Raw genomic sequence first — 15,685 nt, forward strand, 5'->3', positions numbered from 1 at the left:
ATTTCTGAGGCTTTGTCCTTCAAGGTCCAGGTCAGGCATCCCGTTCCTAAAAATGCCCGCCCCCACCCCAACCTGGGTTTTTGGCTCCCACAGTATCTCCCTCTCATGCAAACGATTTCCATCATTAGTAACTGTTTACTTCTCTTTCCACCCACTAGATTATGGGCTTCCTGAAGACAAGAACCACATATTCATTTCTGAATCCCTGGTGTCTGCCAGTGGCTTGCTTTATAAATGTTTGGAGAGTTTAACAACTAATGAGCCCTATTTCTTGTCTTATCCTTTAAACCAATGAGAATACAGCTGGGAGCCAACTGAGTTAAATTAGATACATTGACTAATCCCTTCTATCCCCAAGATGCTGTAATTTTAGAACGTGCTGTTTTCTGCCTAAATCAGGAAGTGAATGAGGTTCTAAAGCAAGATAATTGTTTGGCTACATGAGAATGTGAAAAAAGAAAGAAAAGGATGTCTTCTAAGCAGAATCCTTCATTTAAAAGAGTGAGGTAAAGTGTGCCAAGGGTGGCCTGGAATTTAGGCTGGGTATATACAATGATGTATAAACAAAATTATAGAGACGTAGAAACATGAATTCTCATTGTTAGCAGAGGAGAGTCGAGAATTGAAGTCCAGAAGCAGTGACAACTGAAATTCTGACTGCAAGAAAAAATTGGAAGCCCTCCCTCCTTTTTTTTTTTTTTTCTGGAAAGGAAAGCTTTGACTTCATAAAAATAAGTTCAGAACGAAGGTGAAGCTTGCTTCTTTTCAGAATCAGCGGCTCAAGGGAGGTAGAAACCATTGGTAATCAATACAGAAAAGGCAATTTAATTGGATTTTTATTGTTTTTAAAAGAGAAATGTATAGCATCAGACTTTTCTGAGTTATACAAAAGGAAGAGGGAACATAAAAAATTCAATAAATAGAACAAATAAAATATATATGCACCTCCATTCTCTCTTGTCCATAGTTACTGGAATAAGTAAAAAAGAGGATTAGAGAGAGAGAAAGAGAGAGAGGTGGGTTGGGAGAGGCTTTGGATGCACTAACAGAAGGTACAGGAGGACACCAGTAAACCCACATAAACAGAGAAACATAACTAGAAAAAGACACACTCAAATAAAGACCCAGATAAAGGTTTCCATGGCTTAGAATCTCCATTTTGTGTTTTGGAATAAGCTAGCAAAGCGTTTTAAAATCATGCTTCATGTTTGACCTCGGAGATCTCCATTTCTGGCGTATGAGTTTGTGAGACTGATGTTGGTGCTGTGTGCGTGTGTGTATGTGTGTGTGGGTGGGGAGGTGTGTGTGGGTGGGTGAGAGAGGGAGACAGAGACAGAGAGAAAATGACTCTCGAAAGGAATTGGCATAAAAGGTATGATGAGAACCTTTGTTCCGAGGAAGGACTGTTTTAGGAAGGGAATATTTTGAGATTTTGAATGGATTCCTTTGCAGACTTATTTTGGTTGCTGAAAGAGACAACATGGCATCGTTCGCGGGAGGGTCAGAAAATAGGTTTCATGGGCTGCCATTTCTCTGGATACCCACATCATGTATTTGTCCTCAGCTCACACTAGCCAGAATCTTGGAGTGGGATGGGGCTTGGGTGTTTGCATTACTGTTAACACACTGCTTCCTTCATGACCCCGTGGAAAGGGGGACACGAACCCAGCATCTAAGATTTTCCATCTTAGAAAAGAGATTCTTAACCAGAGAACCATTCATTGACACGATGATTAATCGTGGTCCACCAACGTGTCTACAAAGTTTGCTATGGGGAACATATCTGGGTTTATTCCATGCTAAACCTTTTAATTTTTTATTCTTATGTAGCTAGATACTGGAGATATCCTCCAGATAAGCAACTTCGCACAGCTTTGTCGCCCTTATTATTGAACCTTTTGAAAACATTCTACTTTCTTATTCAATTCCATAGCTATTGATTCAGAAAAAGATAGTATGTAACAGCATGGGCTTATTATTTCATGAACTTAATGTGCTCATAAATCATTGAATGTCTTCTGTCACTGACTGCTTCTCGTGTCTGTGTTATTATGTATTATTGATCCACAATGACTTTGTAATAAAATCAGTTTTCTTTTTATTCCTTCTATTGATGTTCTATTCAATACCACTTAAAACTCTGGTAACTCAATTGTATCCATTTTGTTTTGCAGACAGAACCCTTTTTGAGTTTATTCTATGGGCAAGACATTATGCTAGCCAGTGGAATGGAGTGTCTTATGGCCGGGACTCCATGCTGCAAAATGGCTTCTAGCTTTACGTTTTGATTCATAAACCTATTTCACGTCTCAGCTCACTAACATGTTTCAATTAAATGGAGCATTATTATAAAAAGTTCTTGGGGCACCGGGGTGGCTCAGTCCGTTAAGCATCCGACTTCAGCTCAAGTCATGATCTCACGGTTCCTGGGTTCGAGCCCCACGTCAGACCCTGTGCTGACAGCTCGGAGCCTGGAGCCTGCTATAGATTCTGTGTCTCCCTCTTTCTCTGCCCCTCCTCCACTCACACTCTGTGTCTCTCTCAAAAATAAATACTTAAAAAAAATTTTTTTTAAGTTCTTTAATGAGGAAAAAGCAAACTTATTTAGATGTGTGTTTCAAACAAAGCACCATCAAACAACCATCCTCTAACTTTTCCCTGTTAGCCATATGGTAAAATATGACCAATACAAATGTTCATAAACTGTAGCCTTTTCCTCTCAGGATGGAAGTGGTTTATAGGAAAGGAGATATTCAAGTGTTATGTGAGACGAAAGCTTAGCTGTGCTCGTCTTACATGAGGGGGAGTCCGTGGCTTGAGTTTACTTACCTTAACAAGATGGATGAATCCTGGCTGTAGCATTCAGAACAGTGATGAGATTCTCTACCGATTCCTCCTCTCGACCTGAACCGGGCCAGGTCTTTCTTCTTTCTCTCTCTTTCCTGTTCCTCTCTCTGGAGTAGAGGTCTGCTCCATTTTACTTCTTAAAAAAAAATAATAATAATTCAATAGGAAAAATATGAACAATGATTTGGCTATGGTATAATGACCTGTAGAAAGTTAATTCTGATTCCACGGTATATTTTAAGCCAAAATACCATCGCTTTCTGAACTCTAAACACGGCTAAAATGACTTTTGCTTCTTTTTTTTTTTCCTTAAGGCAGAAAATCATAACCACATTCTATAAGAAGATACCTAAAACACTGTCTGAAACTTACTTTATTGTTTCTTAGCCTTTTAGATTGGCTAATACTGGCAGAATTTTAGATCTTTCGCCATAAGTCAAACTGAAGCAAGCATTATAAAGTAAGTATTAAAATAAACAGAGAAGAAAGAAAAAAAAATTATTATACTGGAGGATGAAGGCCTGTGATTAAGAATGTTTCACAGAGGAGAGAAACTTTAAGGAAATCAACTGCTTCATAGACTACCCAAAATATTTTGATGAAGAGGGAAGGAAGGAAGGATTATCGGGTTTAAGTGAAGGCATGCCAGTGTTACTGTGTTTGACGTGTGTTTGGCGAGCAAGGAATGGTTTAATGTGGTCCTGACATGATTGGGAGTAGCTGGACACCAGGCCAGTGAAATATTTTTGAACTGAGTCTTAAGCATTACTAGTGGGAATCAGAAAGACTATCAGGAGGTAAATCATCAGTGTGTATAAATACAGCCAGACCTCTTCATTGATCTATATCTACAAAACCTGCCAAATCAGAAACAAAATCTTTTCTCTCCCAGACTTATTTCATTCTGAATCCTAGGCAGGGGAATGGTACATAATCATTATTGGCTCAGTTGCTTTAGACCCAAAGTATCAGCTATCTATTGTCATAAATAATGCTGCATAACAAATTTTTCTCTCTTCCCCCCACCCTGAAAATAAAACCAGAGGTCATGGATCTGTGGATCAGCTGGGTGGTTCTTCTGGTCTGGGCCAGGCGAAGATGATCGCATCTGGAAACACTTATGTGTCAGTAGTTAGTTGGCAGATCAGCTAGGCACTGGCTGGTCTGTACGGGCCTTGCTTGAGATGGCTCTCCTCCTTGTGATTGCTCACGTCCCCAAAGGCTGGCCTGGCATTGTTCACACAGATCATCAGGGTCCAAGAGAGCAAGGAGAAGTACACAAGACCTTATAAGACCTAGGCTTGGAACTGAAACAGCACTGCATTGTATTGGCAAACCAAGTCACAGGGCTAGGCCAGTTTCATGGGATGGGGATAGAAACTTCACCTTTGATGGGAGAAGTTTCAAAGTCAGGTTGCAAAGGCCATGGATCCAGAGGGGCATGTCCAGTTGTGCCATTTTGACAATCAATGTACTTTGAAATAGGAGGCCTACAAGTTGAAAAGCACATCCCAGGCTAGGGAAATGTCTCCTAGGTTTGAAAGAATTATGGTATTGTTTGGCAGTGAAGAACTACATCTGGCTATGTCTTTGTTTTTCTTTCACAGTAGCATCTTGGAAAATTAAAGATCACAAAATTAACTAGATCAAGAGTGACAAGTTATATTGGAGTTAGAATCTTGTCTTGTTTTCTTTTCAAAATTTTATTTAAATTCTAGTTAGTTAACATATGGTGCAATATTGGTTTCAGGAGTAGAATTCAGTGATTCATCACTTCCATACAACACCCAGTGCTCATCATAACAAGTGCCTTCCTTAGTACCCATCACCCATCTAGCCCATCCCCCACCCACCTCCCTCCATCAACTCTGTTTTCTATCTTTAAGAGTCTTCTATGTTTTTTTCTTCTCTCTCTCTTTTTTTCTTTCCCCACCCCTTCCTCCCAGAATCTTGTTTTAAAAATAAAATCCAAGAGTGCCTGGGTGGTTTAGTCCGTGGAGCATGCAACTCTTGATCTCGAGGTTGTGAGTTCCAGCCCCACATTTGGCATGGAGCCTACTTAAAAATATATATCTCTTAGGAAATCCACTTTAAGTGTAGCTCAAAGCATACAGTGAGATAATCCCTTATAAGTTAAAAAAAAAAGTTGTAAGAAGAGCTGAGGTTTTATGAAGAAATACACAAAACTTAAAGTGCCTGGGTGGCTCAGTCGGTTGAACATCTGACTCTTGACTTTGGCTCAGGTTGTAATCTCATGGTTTGTGGGATCCAGCCCCACATCTGGCTCCATGCCGAACATGAAGCCTGCTTGGGATTCTCTCCCTCCCTCTCTCTCTGCCCCTCCTCTACCCATGCTGGCTCTCTCTCTCAAAATAAATAAACTTAAAAAAATAAATATACAGAACTTATTTTCAATCTTAATTTGAACTGGAAGTCCTAATATCATAAATTTCAGTTTGGATACAAAGCAAAGTTCTGTAGCTTGTGATTATGCAACAGGTAGCAAAGTAGAAAAGAGACTATCTTCTCTTTTCCCTCCACACCACTGAACATCCTGGTGTTGCAATGGGCCACGGGCTGCCCAGCGTAACCGCTATTCTAAAAACAACCCGTATCCAAAGCCTTGCCTCTGCAGAGGTGTCTCTGAGGCCAAGATCTACATCTGTGACCTGGAGTGGAAGAAGGCAAAAGTGGATGAGTTCCCGCGATGCGGCCACATGGTGTCAGATGAATGAGCAGCTCTCTTCTGAAGCCCTGGAAGATGCCTGTATCTGCGTGCACAAGTATGGAGTGCAAATCTGTAACAAAGAGGGTTTTTCACTTCTGAGTGCAGCTTCACCCCTTCCACGTCATCCTTATCACCAAGATGTTGTCCTGTGCTGGACAGAGCTGACAGGCTCCGGATAGCTATGTGGGGTGCCTTTGGAAGACTGCAAGGCACAGTGGCTAGGGTCTACATTGGCCACATCATCATGTCCATCTATACTAAGCAGTAGAACAAGGAGCATGTGATTGAGGTCTTACGGGTCCAAGATCAAGTTCCCTGGCCACCAGAAGATCCACATATCCAAGAAGTGGGGCTTTACTAACTGTAATGTGGATGAATTTGAAGGCATGGTGGTGAAAAGTGGCTCATCTCAGATGGCTGTGGGGTCAAATACATCCCTGATCGGGTCCCTCTGGACAAATGGTGGGCTCTGTATTCATGAGAACCTCAGCATTGCCCCTTCTTATTCATGCCCACCAATAAATCCTACTTCCTGTCTAATAAGGAGAATGAGAGAGAGAAAGAGAGAGAGAGAGAGAGAGAGAGAGAGAGACTATCTTCTCAGGAAAACCACACTTCATTCTTGGGGAGATGGAAAGTGACTTTCTGCTGCCTCCTGATGGCAAATGACTCCTGATGGTCTAAAGGTATGACTCATCTTATTACCATCATAGGCTTTGTAGTCTAACTTTGTTTTCAACAACTGTTTGACTAATAAATCTTGATTTTGATAAGGGAAGCTACCAGACTCAGCTTTTCCAAACACCACTTGTATAGATGCAATGGATACTATTCCAGTAGTGTAAGGAATAAAGAAAGCAGGCTCATAGCTTTGGTGTTAATCCTCTATGCCCTTGATTCTCTAGAAATCGGCACCTTGATTTCCTCAACTATTAAATATGGATGCCTTAAATTTTTCTTACATAAAGGTTATAAGTACAAATGATATCACATTGAAAAAGTGCTTCATGCATTGTTAGGAGATTAAATTAGATTGAAGGTAGTTTTTTTATTATTAAAAATTTTTAATGTTTACTTATTTTTGAGAGAGAGAGAGAGGCAGAGTGTGAGTGGGAGAGGGGCAGAAAGAGAGGGAGACACAGAATCCCAAGCAGGCTCCAGGCTCTGGGCTGACAGACACACAACTCGAACTCACAACTCGAACTCACAAACCGTGAGATCATGACCTGAGCCGAAGTCAGATGCTTAACCGACTAAGCCACCCAGGCGCCCCAGAACAAAGGTAGTTTTGGTGTCAAAAGCCTTTGAATTTCGCATACTGCTTGACCCAGGAATTCCACTTTTAGGGAATTATTTTAAGGAAAGAATCCGGGATGTACACAAAGCTTTAGTTGCAAAGACTCTTATTCTTCTGATTTCATGACAGCAAAAATACTGAAAATGACAAACATGACCCAGATTAGGGGTCTGGATAAATAAGTTATAGTAGATCCATACATGGAAGTGCTAAATAGCAGTGAGAAATGAGAATCTGGAGAATTTTTATGAATATATACTGAATAGTCTCCATGTCACTAAATGAAAAAGCATGCAAAAATAATATGTTCAGCACAATTACATTTTTGAATTAAATATGTGTATAAAAAGACTGAGAGAATATGCTCTAAAATGTTATCAGTGGTTATCTATGTTGGAGATAGAAATGGATTTCATTTTCTTATTTTTGCTTAACACTATTTTCTCCATGTATTGCTTTTATATGATAACGTTTATTGTTTTTTTCCTTATTACAAAGGTTTGTGGAATAAAATTTATAAGTATAAAGCATCTTTTATACTTACTTCTTGAATCAGGACACAGTAATAATGAGAACTCAAATTCAAAAGTCTGCATCTTTAAGAGCTTTGCCAAGTGACATTTGTCCTTGTCACAGAGAAACACTTTTCTATTTATGTTTACAGCATTGAAAAATGCACAGTATCCTACAGCACAAGGAGGGAGATTTATAATAAAGCCCTTCATCTCGGTGCATGAGGATACCTGTAAATCATTCAACAGACTCACATTAAGTATAAGCCTCAAAGCAGCAGATGTATCAAACAAACAATAAAATTTGAGTGTGTCTGTACTATCTGCACCTTTGTTTCTCTGTGTAAGCATGAAGGTCTTGCTAAACTCTCTATTCCAGAGCCATCTCATTGTTCATTCAACATATATTTACTTGGGGACTATATTATCACCTGAGCCTGGTACCATGATTCTGGGCAATCAGGTTGCCAGTGATTTCTTGGAATCAGAATCCTTGCAAACACTCAGCAATGCCTCTAGCATAGGGTAGGTCTTATAGGTAATGTCAAATAAGCAAAATACATTAGCTCTGCCCTCAGGAAATGTATTTTCTGGTTAAAAAAAGAAAAAAAAAACATACATTGCATGACCAGGGAAGAAATGCCATTCATCCCTCCTTTCAACCACATTTATTTGGAACTTATTTATTGATTGGCACCTTGCCAGAGTGCAGAGGATATACGGAACAAATTTAGAATATAATTCAGAGTCAACTTTTGCCAAATGGTGTAATTTAGAATGGGGGGAGAGTAATATTAACCCCCACAAAATTCGTTTCAGAGCTGGAAGGGGCTTTGGGAGCATCTCATCCAAACAAACATAGCATGATTTCATAGAGGTCGAAATTGCATAGGTGGGGAAGGTTTCCTAGTAGAAACAAAACTTGGGATGGGGTTGAAATGAGGGATAGAATTTGAAGGAAAGAATGACAGAAGAGTGCTCTACCAGAGGAAGAAACAAACAAAGGTTCTGAAGTAGGCAAGGATATGATGTATCAGTGAGCCTAAGAAATAAGAACAGAAGCTGAATGAGCATCTACACAAGGTTCAAACACAGAGAGAAAGGTTCTCTGCTGATTCACAGCAAACACCAGGCTTTAGAAAATGGAGCTCTACAGAGCTCTACAGAGCAGGGAGGACATTATTCTCCCTGAAAAGAGAGATGGAGAGTAGATCAACAGTCCCCAGTAGCTGCTCACCTGTACTCCTAAAGACAAACAAAGAAACATACAAAAATGACAACAAACCAACAAAAACTAAGGATTAAACATAAAATGAGCAATTATTAAAAGCCATAAGCTGGGGAGGGGAAGGGGAAAGCCCTGCAGTTTCTCCAGCTATACAGATATTTCTAAGATGATGCTTTTGAAGCAGGAGTCAAAAGAATGGGGCATAAATTCTAGCTCTACCACTTACCACAGCACTAAGCCCTCTTGAGCTCATTTTAAAATGGAATAATTGGAGCACCTGGGTGGCTCGGTCGGTTAGGCATCCAACTCTTGACTTTGGCTCAGGTTATGATCCCACACTTTGTGAGTTCTAGGCCTGCCTTGGGCTCTGCTCTGTGTCAGCATGGAGCCTGATTGGAATTCTCTCTCCCTCTCTCTCGGCCCCTAACCCCACTCATGCTCTCTCTCTCTCTCTCTGTCTCTCTCAAAATAAATAAATAAACTTAAAAAAAGTTTTTAATATTTTTCATCTTTATTTATTTTTGAGAGAGAGAGTGACAGAGCATGAACAGGGAAGGAACAGAGAGAGAAGGAGACACAGAATCCAAAGCAGGGTCCAGGTTCTGAGCTGTCAACACACAGCCCAACACAGGGCTCAAACCCACGAACTGGGAGATCATGACCTGAGCCGAAGTCGGATGCTTAACCAACTGAGCCACCCAGGTGCCCCCCAAATTTTTTTTAATTGCATGATCATATTTCCACTTCTAGCCAGGGTAGAGCAAGAGGGACCATATTTATATTCCTGCCTGAAACAACCACAGAAGCCAGACAAAATATTTGAAAGAACAGTGTTCAAGTCACTGAAAATCAGTGAACAATGATCCCTGATATAAGGAAAGATATGAGATGAAACTTATGATTACCCCATCTTACTGTTTGTGTTTCCAGGTTGTGGTGCAGAAAGGGGAATACTAGGCAGAGTTTCATGGTCTCCCTGAGTTGGGGAGAGAAATCTGAGAGTCTGGGGGACCAAGGCAACTAGTAATAGCTGGTCAGAGTACCAGAGAGGAGAGAGGTGAACAAAGAGAGGGTTCTGCAAAGATCTGTAAAGAGTTCCACTCAACTACTTAGGAGGATATTGATCAAACCATGTGTGTGAATAAACCAGCTGAGGATGGGGAATGAACCATCAGAGAGAATCAGAGAAAACTGTGCCTAACACTCACACTGAGCCAGGATAATATGTTATCACCAGCCAGGCTGGGAAAAGTCACTATTCATGCAGCATTAGGTAGAGTACACAGGAAGTTCTTGCCTTACTAGTAGGGAATAATTAGCCCTAGATTTAAGTAAGAAATTATAAAACACTATCTGAAATGACTGAACTGTTTTCAAATAATGTAACTACATCCCTGAAAAAAAACTCAAGAATATTTATAGGAATATAAAAATATCCAGAACCCAACAAGTTAAAATTCACAATGGCTGGCATCAAATCAAAGATTGCAAGGCAAGAAAACAAACAAACAAAAACTGGAAAATAAGACCCATAGTGAGAAGACTAATCAATCACTCAATCAATCAACCAAATACAACCCAGAGTTGGCATAGATGTTAGAATAATCAGGAAAAAACTCTAAAATAGTTATCATTACTATATTCTATATGTAGAAACATGAAAATTTTTAGAAGATCAAACTTCCATGTCTGAGAAAACACTCAAAGTACCATGAAAACTATCATGTCTGAGAGGGAAAAAAAAGTAAACAAACAAACAAAAATACTAAAAGGTATTAACAAGAGGTTAGAAATAGCAGGAGTAAAGACCAGTGAATATTAGGACATAGCAGTAGAGATTATCAAAATGAAAAATATAGAGAAAAAAGACTCAAAAAAAAAGGGAAAGAAAGAATGACAGAAAAAAGGAAGAAGAAAAAAAAAGAAAGGAAGGAAGGGAGGAAAGAAAAGAGCATTAATGGGCCATGGGACAACTTCAAGCAACACAAGGGATATGTAATTGGAATCCATGAAGGAGATGGGGAGGACAGAAAAAAAATCTTGAAGAAACAATAGGTATAAGTTTTCCAAATGCGGTGAAAACTTTAAAGCCAGAGATCCAAGAATCTCAGTGAAGCCCAACCACACACAAAACAACAAGGAAACTATTCCAAACTGCATTATAATCAAATTGATCAAAGTCAATGATAAAGAGAGAATACAGCATATTATGTACAGAGGAATAAATGTAAGGATGACATCATATTTCTTGTCATAAAAAATATAAACTCAAAGACAGCGAGAAAACATCTTTAAAACACTAAAAAGAACCTGTCAACCTACCATTTCTTATTTAAATTTTTGTTAATATACAGTACAACATTGGTATCAGGAGTAGAATTCAGTGATTCATCACTTACATACAATGCCCAGTGCTCATCCCAACAATTGCCAACCTACAATTCTATGTTTAGTCAGAACTATTTCAAAAATGAAGGCAAAATAACAACTTTTTAAGATATAACATTGAAAGATTTAATCACCACCACACCATCAGTACAAGAAATACTAAAGGAAGTCTTCAGGCAGAAGGAAAATGATAACAGAAAGAAATGTGGATCTATATAAAGGACTGAAAAGCACTGGAAATGGTAACTACCTGGGTAAATCTGTAAGAATTTAATTTATGAGGAGCGCCAACTTAACAGTTGGTTAAGTGTTCAGCTCTTGATTTTGGCTTAGGTCATGATCTCACAGTTCATGGGTTAGAGCATCAAGGAGCCCGCTTGGGATTCTCTGTATCCCTCTCTCTCTCTCTGCCCTGCTCCTGCTCATGTACACACGTGTGCTCTCCACCCCCTCTCTAAAATAAATAAACATTTTTTAAAAAAAAGAATGTTATTTATGATTTAAGTCTTGAAAAGGTAATTGCTTAAAAAACAACAACAACAAAATTTAAAACCCCAGTGTATAATAGAGTTTTAAACATATGCATAAATAAAATGTATGACAACCATAACATACAAGCTGGGAGGGGAGAAATAGAACTATGCTATTGTAAGATTTTTATACTAAGTGTGAAGTGATATAGCATCACCCGAAGGTAGACTATGAGGGGCGAAAGATGCATTATAAACCCTAAAGCAACTACTAGTACAATAAAACAAAGGTATAGCTAATAAGTCAACAAAGGATATAAAACAAAGTTTAAAAACACTCAATACAAAGAAGGCAGAAAAAGAGGGAAAATAGGAAGAAAGAACAGGTGGGGCAAATAGAAAACAAATAGCAAGATGATAGATGTAAACCAAAGAATGTCAATACTCTCATTAAACGTAAATGATCTAACAATCCAGTTAAAATGCAGGTTATCAGATTGACAAAGAAAACAAGACCCACTTATATGCTACCAAAAGAAATACAATTTAAATATTATAATACCAATAGGTTAGAAGTAAAAGAATAATGAAAGATAATCGCACTAACATTAGTCAAAAGAAAGCTTTGGTAGCTATATTAATAACAAAATAGATTTTGGAAGAAAGGATATTATCAGGGATAGAAAAGGCTATTTCATAATGAAGACAGGATTACTGCATCAGAAGGACATAACAATCATAATCATTTATTAACCTAATAAAACAGTTTTAAAATACATGTAGCAAAATCTGATAGAGCTGTAAGGAGAAATAGACAAATACACAATTATAGTTGATTTTAATGCTACCCTCTCAATAGTTGATAAAAGTAGATGGAAAATAAGCAAAGATGTAGAAGACTCAAATAACTTTACCTGATTGACATTAATAGAACAACCCACTCAATAAGCACATCAAACCATTTGCCTTTCAAGTACACAAGAAACATTTATCAAGATAGACCATATTCTGGACCATAACACAAGTGTCGATAATTTTAAAAGTATGTAAGTTATACAAATTAGATTCTCTAACAAATTAGATTCTCTAAATTCATTAGATTTCTCTAAATGAAATTAAAAATCAATAACAGAGATATTTGTAAAATCCCCAAGTATTTTGAAACTAAGTAACATAGGACACTTTTAAATAACCCATCGATCGAAGAAGAAGTCAAAAGAGAAATTACAAAGTATTTTGTACTAAACGAAAATGAAATTCAAAAAGCATGGGCTGCTGAGACAGCAGTGCCCAGGAAGAAATTTATAGCACTAATAGCTTATATTAGAAAAGATAGTCTCAATCAAAGACCTAAACTTCTACCCAAAGAAATTACAAAATAAAAGCACAGTAAGCAGAAGAAAGGAGTTAACAGAAGTCAAAGCTGAAATCAACGAATAGAAAACAAACAAACAAACAAAAACCCCAGAAAAGTAAATCAATGAAACCAATAATTCTTTATTTGCAAAATAAAACAACAAAATTGATAAACGTCTCACCAGAAAAAGAGAGACAATGCACAAATTACCAATATCGGGAATGAGAGAGGTGACATTACAAATCCCACATATATTAGAAGGGTAAGAAGGAAATGTTATGGACAACTTGATGCTAATAAATTTGACAATTTATATGAAATGGACAGACTCCTTGAAAGACACAAACTACCAAGCTTACTTAAAAAGACATAGATAATATGAGTAGACTTATATCTACTAGAAAATTGAATTTGTAGTTAAAAACTTTCCCACAAAGTCATTGCTAGGCCCAAATAGCTTCACTGATAAATTCTACCAAATACATAAAGAAGAAATAATGCCAGTATTACACAAACTCTTCCCAAAAACCAAAGAGGAGGGACTACTTTCCAACTGGTTCTATGAGGCCAACACTACCACCCTCTCACCAAAGCCAGGCAAACACATTATGAGAAAACAAACAAACAAAAACCTACAGACCAGTATTTCTTATACTGCACTAACATAGGTATAAGAACTATAAACAAAGTTTTGTCAAGTAGAATCAAACAATATGTAAAAAGGGTAATACATCATGAGCAAGTGATGTTTATCTCAGGAATTCAGTTTTGGTTTAACATCTGAAAATCCAATCAGTGTAAACAAGCCTTAAAAAGTCACCAGATGAGACAAACTAAGAAAGAAACCACACGAAGTACAATTCACTTGACATAATCCAACATCCGTTTTTGATAAAAACTCTCAGCAAACTAAGAACTGAAGGTGACTTCTTCAACTTGACAGAGGGCATTGTAGTAGGCTGACTATAAGATGGCTTCTGATGCTGCCTGCCCCCTATATAAGCCCTTCCCCTAAGTGTGGGCCAGACCTAATGATGACTCACTTTTTTACAAACAGAAATCTGCAAAAGTGATAAGATGTCCCTTCTGAGATTAGTTGACAAAATGAATGTGACTTTCCTCTTGCTGGCCCTCTCACGCTCTCTCGTTGACTTGTTCTGAGAGAAGTTGAGCTGCCTACGGAAAGCCCCATGTGGCAAAGGGTTGATGGAGTCCCCAGGTCAAGAGCTAAAGAGGAACTGACACCCACAGTCAAATGAATCCTGCCAACAACCACATGAGTAAGCTTGGAAGTGGATCTTCCCTGAACTCAGACTTTGGATGACACGACAGTCACAGCTAATGCCTTGATCACAGTCTTGTGAGACACCTGAAGGCAGACGCATCCAGCTATGCCATGTCTGGATTCCTGACCCACGGAAATTGTGAGATAATAACTGCTGCTCTCAGTTGCTAAGTTTTGGGATAATGCATTCTGAGCAAGAGAAAATGAATATAAGCATGTACAAAAAATCTACTAACATGATACTTGATAGTGAAAGATGAAATGCTTTCCCCCTGAGATTAGCAACAAGACAAGGATGTTTGCTCTCACTGCTTCTATTCAACACTGGATTGGAGTTCTAGTCGGTACAATCCAATGAGGAAAACAAATAAAAGGTATTCAGATCGGAAAGGAAGGTGTGAAACTCTCTTTATTCTTAGACAGCATGATCATCTATGTAAAAAATCTGATTATATCTACCAAAAAACAAAACAAAACAAAACAAAAAGCCCTGCTAGAACTAAAACACAAGTTTAGCGAAATTGCAGGACACAAAATCAATATATGAAAATCAAGTGTATGGCTAAATACCAGCAACAATCAGAAACAGAACGAAACAGTAACATTTAAAATAGCATCACATCAAAGAAGGGCACCCAGGTGGCTCAGTCAGTTAAGCATTGGACTCTTGATTTTGGCTCAGGTCATGATCTTGTGGTTCCTGAGTTCAAGCCCCGCATTGGGGTCTGCACTGACAGTGTGGAGCCTGCTTGGGATTCTCTCTCTTTCCCTCTCTCTGTGTCCCTCCTTGTTCGTCTCTCACTCTCTCAAAATAAATTTTAAAAAATAAACTTAAAAAAATAAAATGGCATCGAATATATGAAATACTCAGGGATAAACCTGACAAAAGACAAGAAAGACTTGTACACCAAAGATTAGAAAACATTGCTGAGGGAACAAGACCTAAATAAAGGGAGAGGTACACCTTGTTCATGGGTCAGAAGATTTGATATAATTAAGGTATGAATCCTCCTTAATTGATGTATTGAGTTAATGTAATCCCAATCAAGTTCTCAACAAGATTTTTTTTTGTAGGAAATGAAAATCAAATTCTAAAATTCATATGGAAATGCAAAAGACCTAGGATGGCCAAAACAACTTTGAAGAACAATAATTTTGGAAGACAGATACTACCTGGTTTCAAGACTTATTTTAAAGCTGTAGTAATCAAGACAATATTAAATATATAGTAATCAAGACAATATATGATTACACCAAGATAGACAAATAGGTCAATAAAACATAACAGAGAGTTCAAAAATGGACTCACACATATATGGAAAACTGATCTTAAACAAAGGTATAATGGTAAATTCAGTGGAGAAAGATAATCTTTTCAACAAACAGTGCTGGAATAATTGAAAATCTGTGTGCTCTCAAAAAAGTGCTTCAGTCCATATCTCACGCCGTATACAAAATTTAACTCAGTATGGATCCTAGACTTAAATTTAAAAGCTAAAACTAAAAACTTCTATAAGAAAACACGGGAGAAAATCTTTGTGATCTTGGATAATACAAAGATTTCTTATATACC

At 38.1% G+C, this 15,685-nt stretch overlaps 1 pseudogene; it reads left to right on the forward strand.

The window, feature by feature from the left end:
• LOC113597557 (60S ribosomal protein L10-like) overlaps positions 1 to 9,569 on the forward strand; it is a 29,246-nt pseudogene extending 19,677 nt beyond the window's left edge.
• Positions 9,570 to 15,685: the final 6,116 nt, after the last annotated feature.

Source organism: Acinonyx jubatus, chromosome X (assembly GCF_027475565.1).
Source record: "Acinonyx jubatus isolate Ajub_Pintada_27869175 chromosome X, VMU_Ajub_asm_v1.0, whole genome shotgun sequence".
NCBI lineage: Eukaryota > Metazoa > Chordata > Mammalia > Carnivora > Felidae > Acinonyx > Acinonyx jubatus.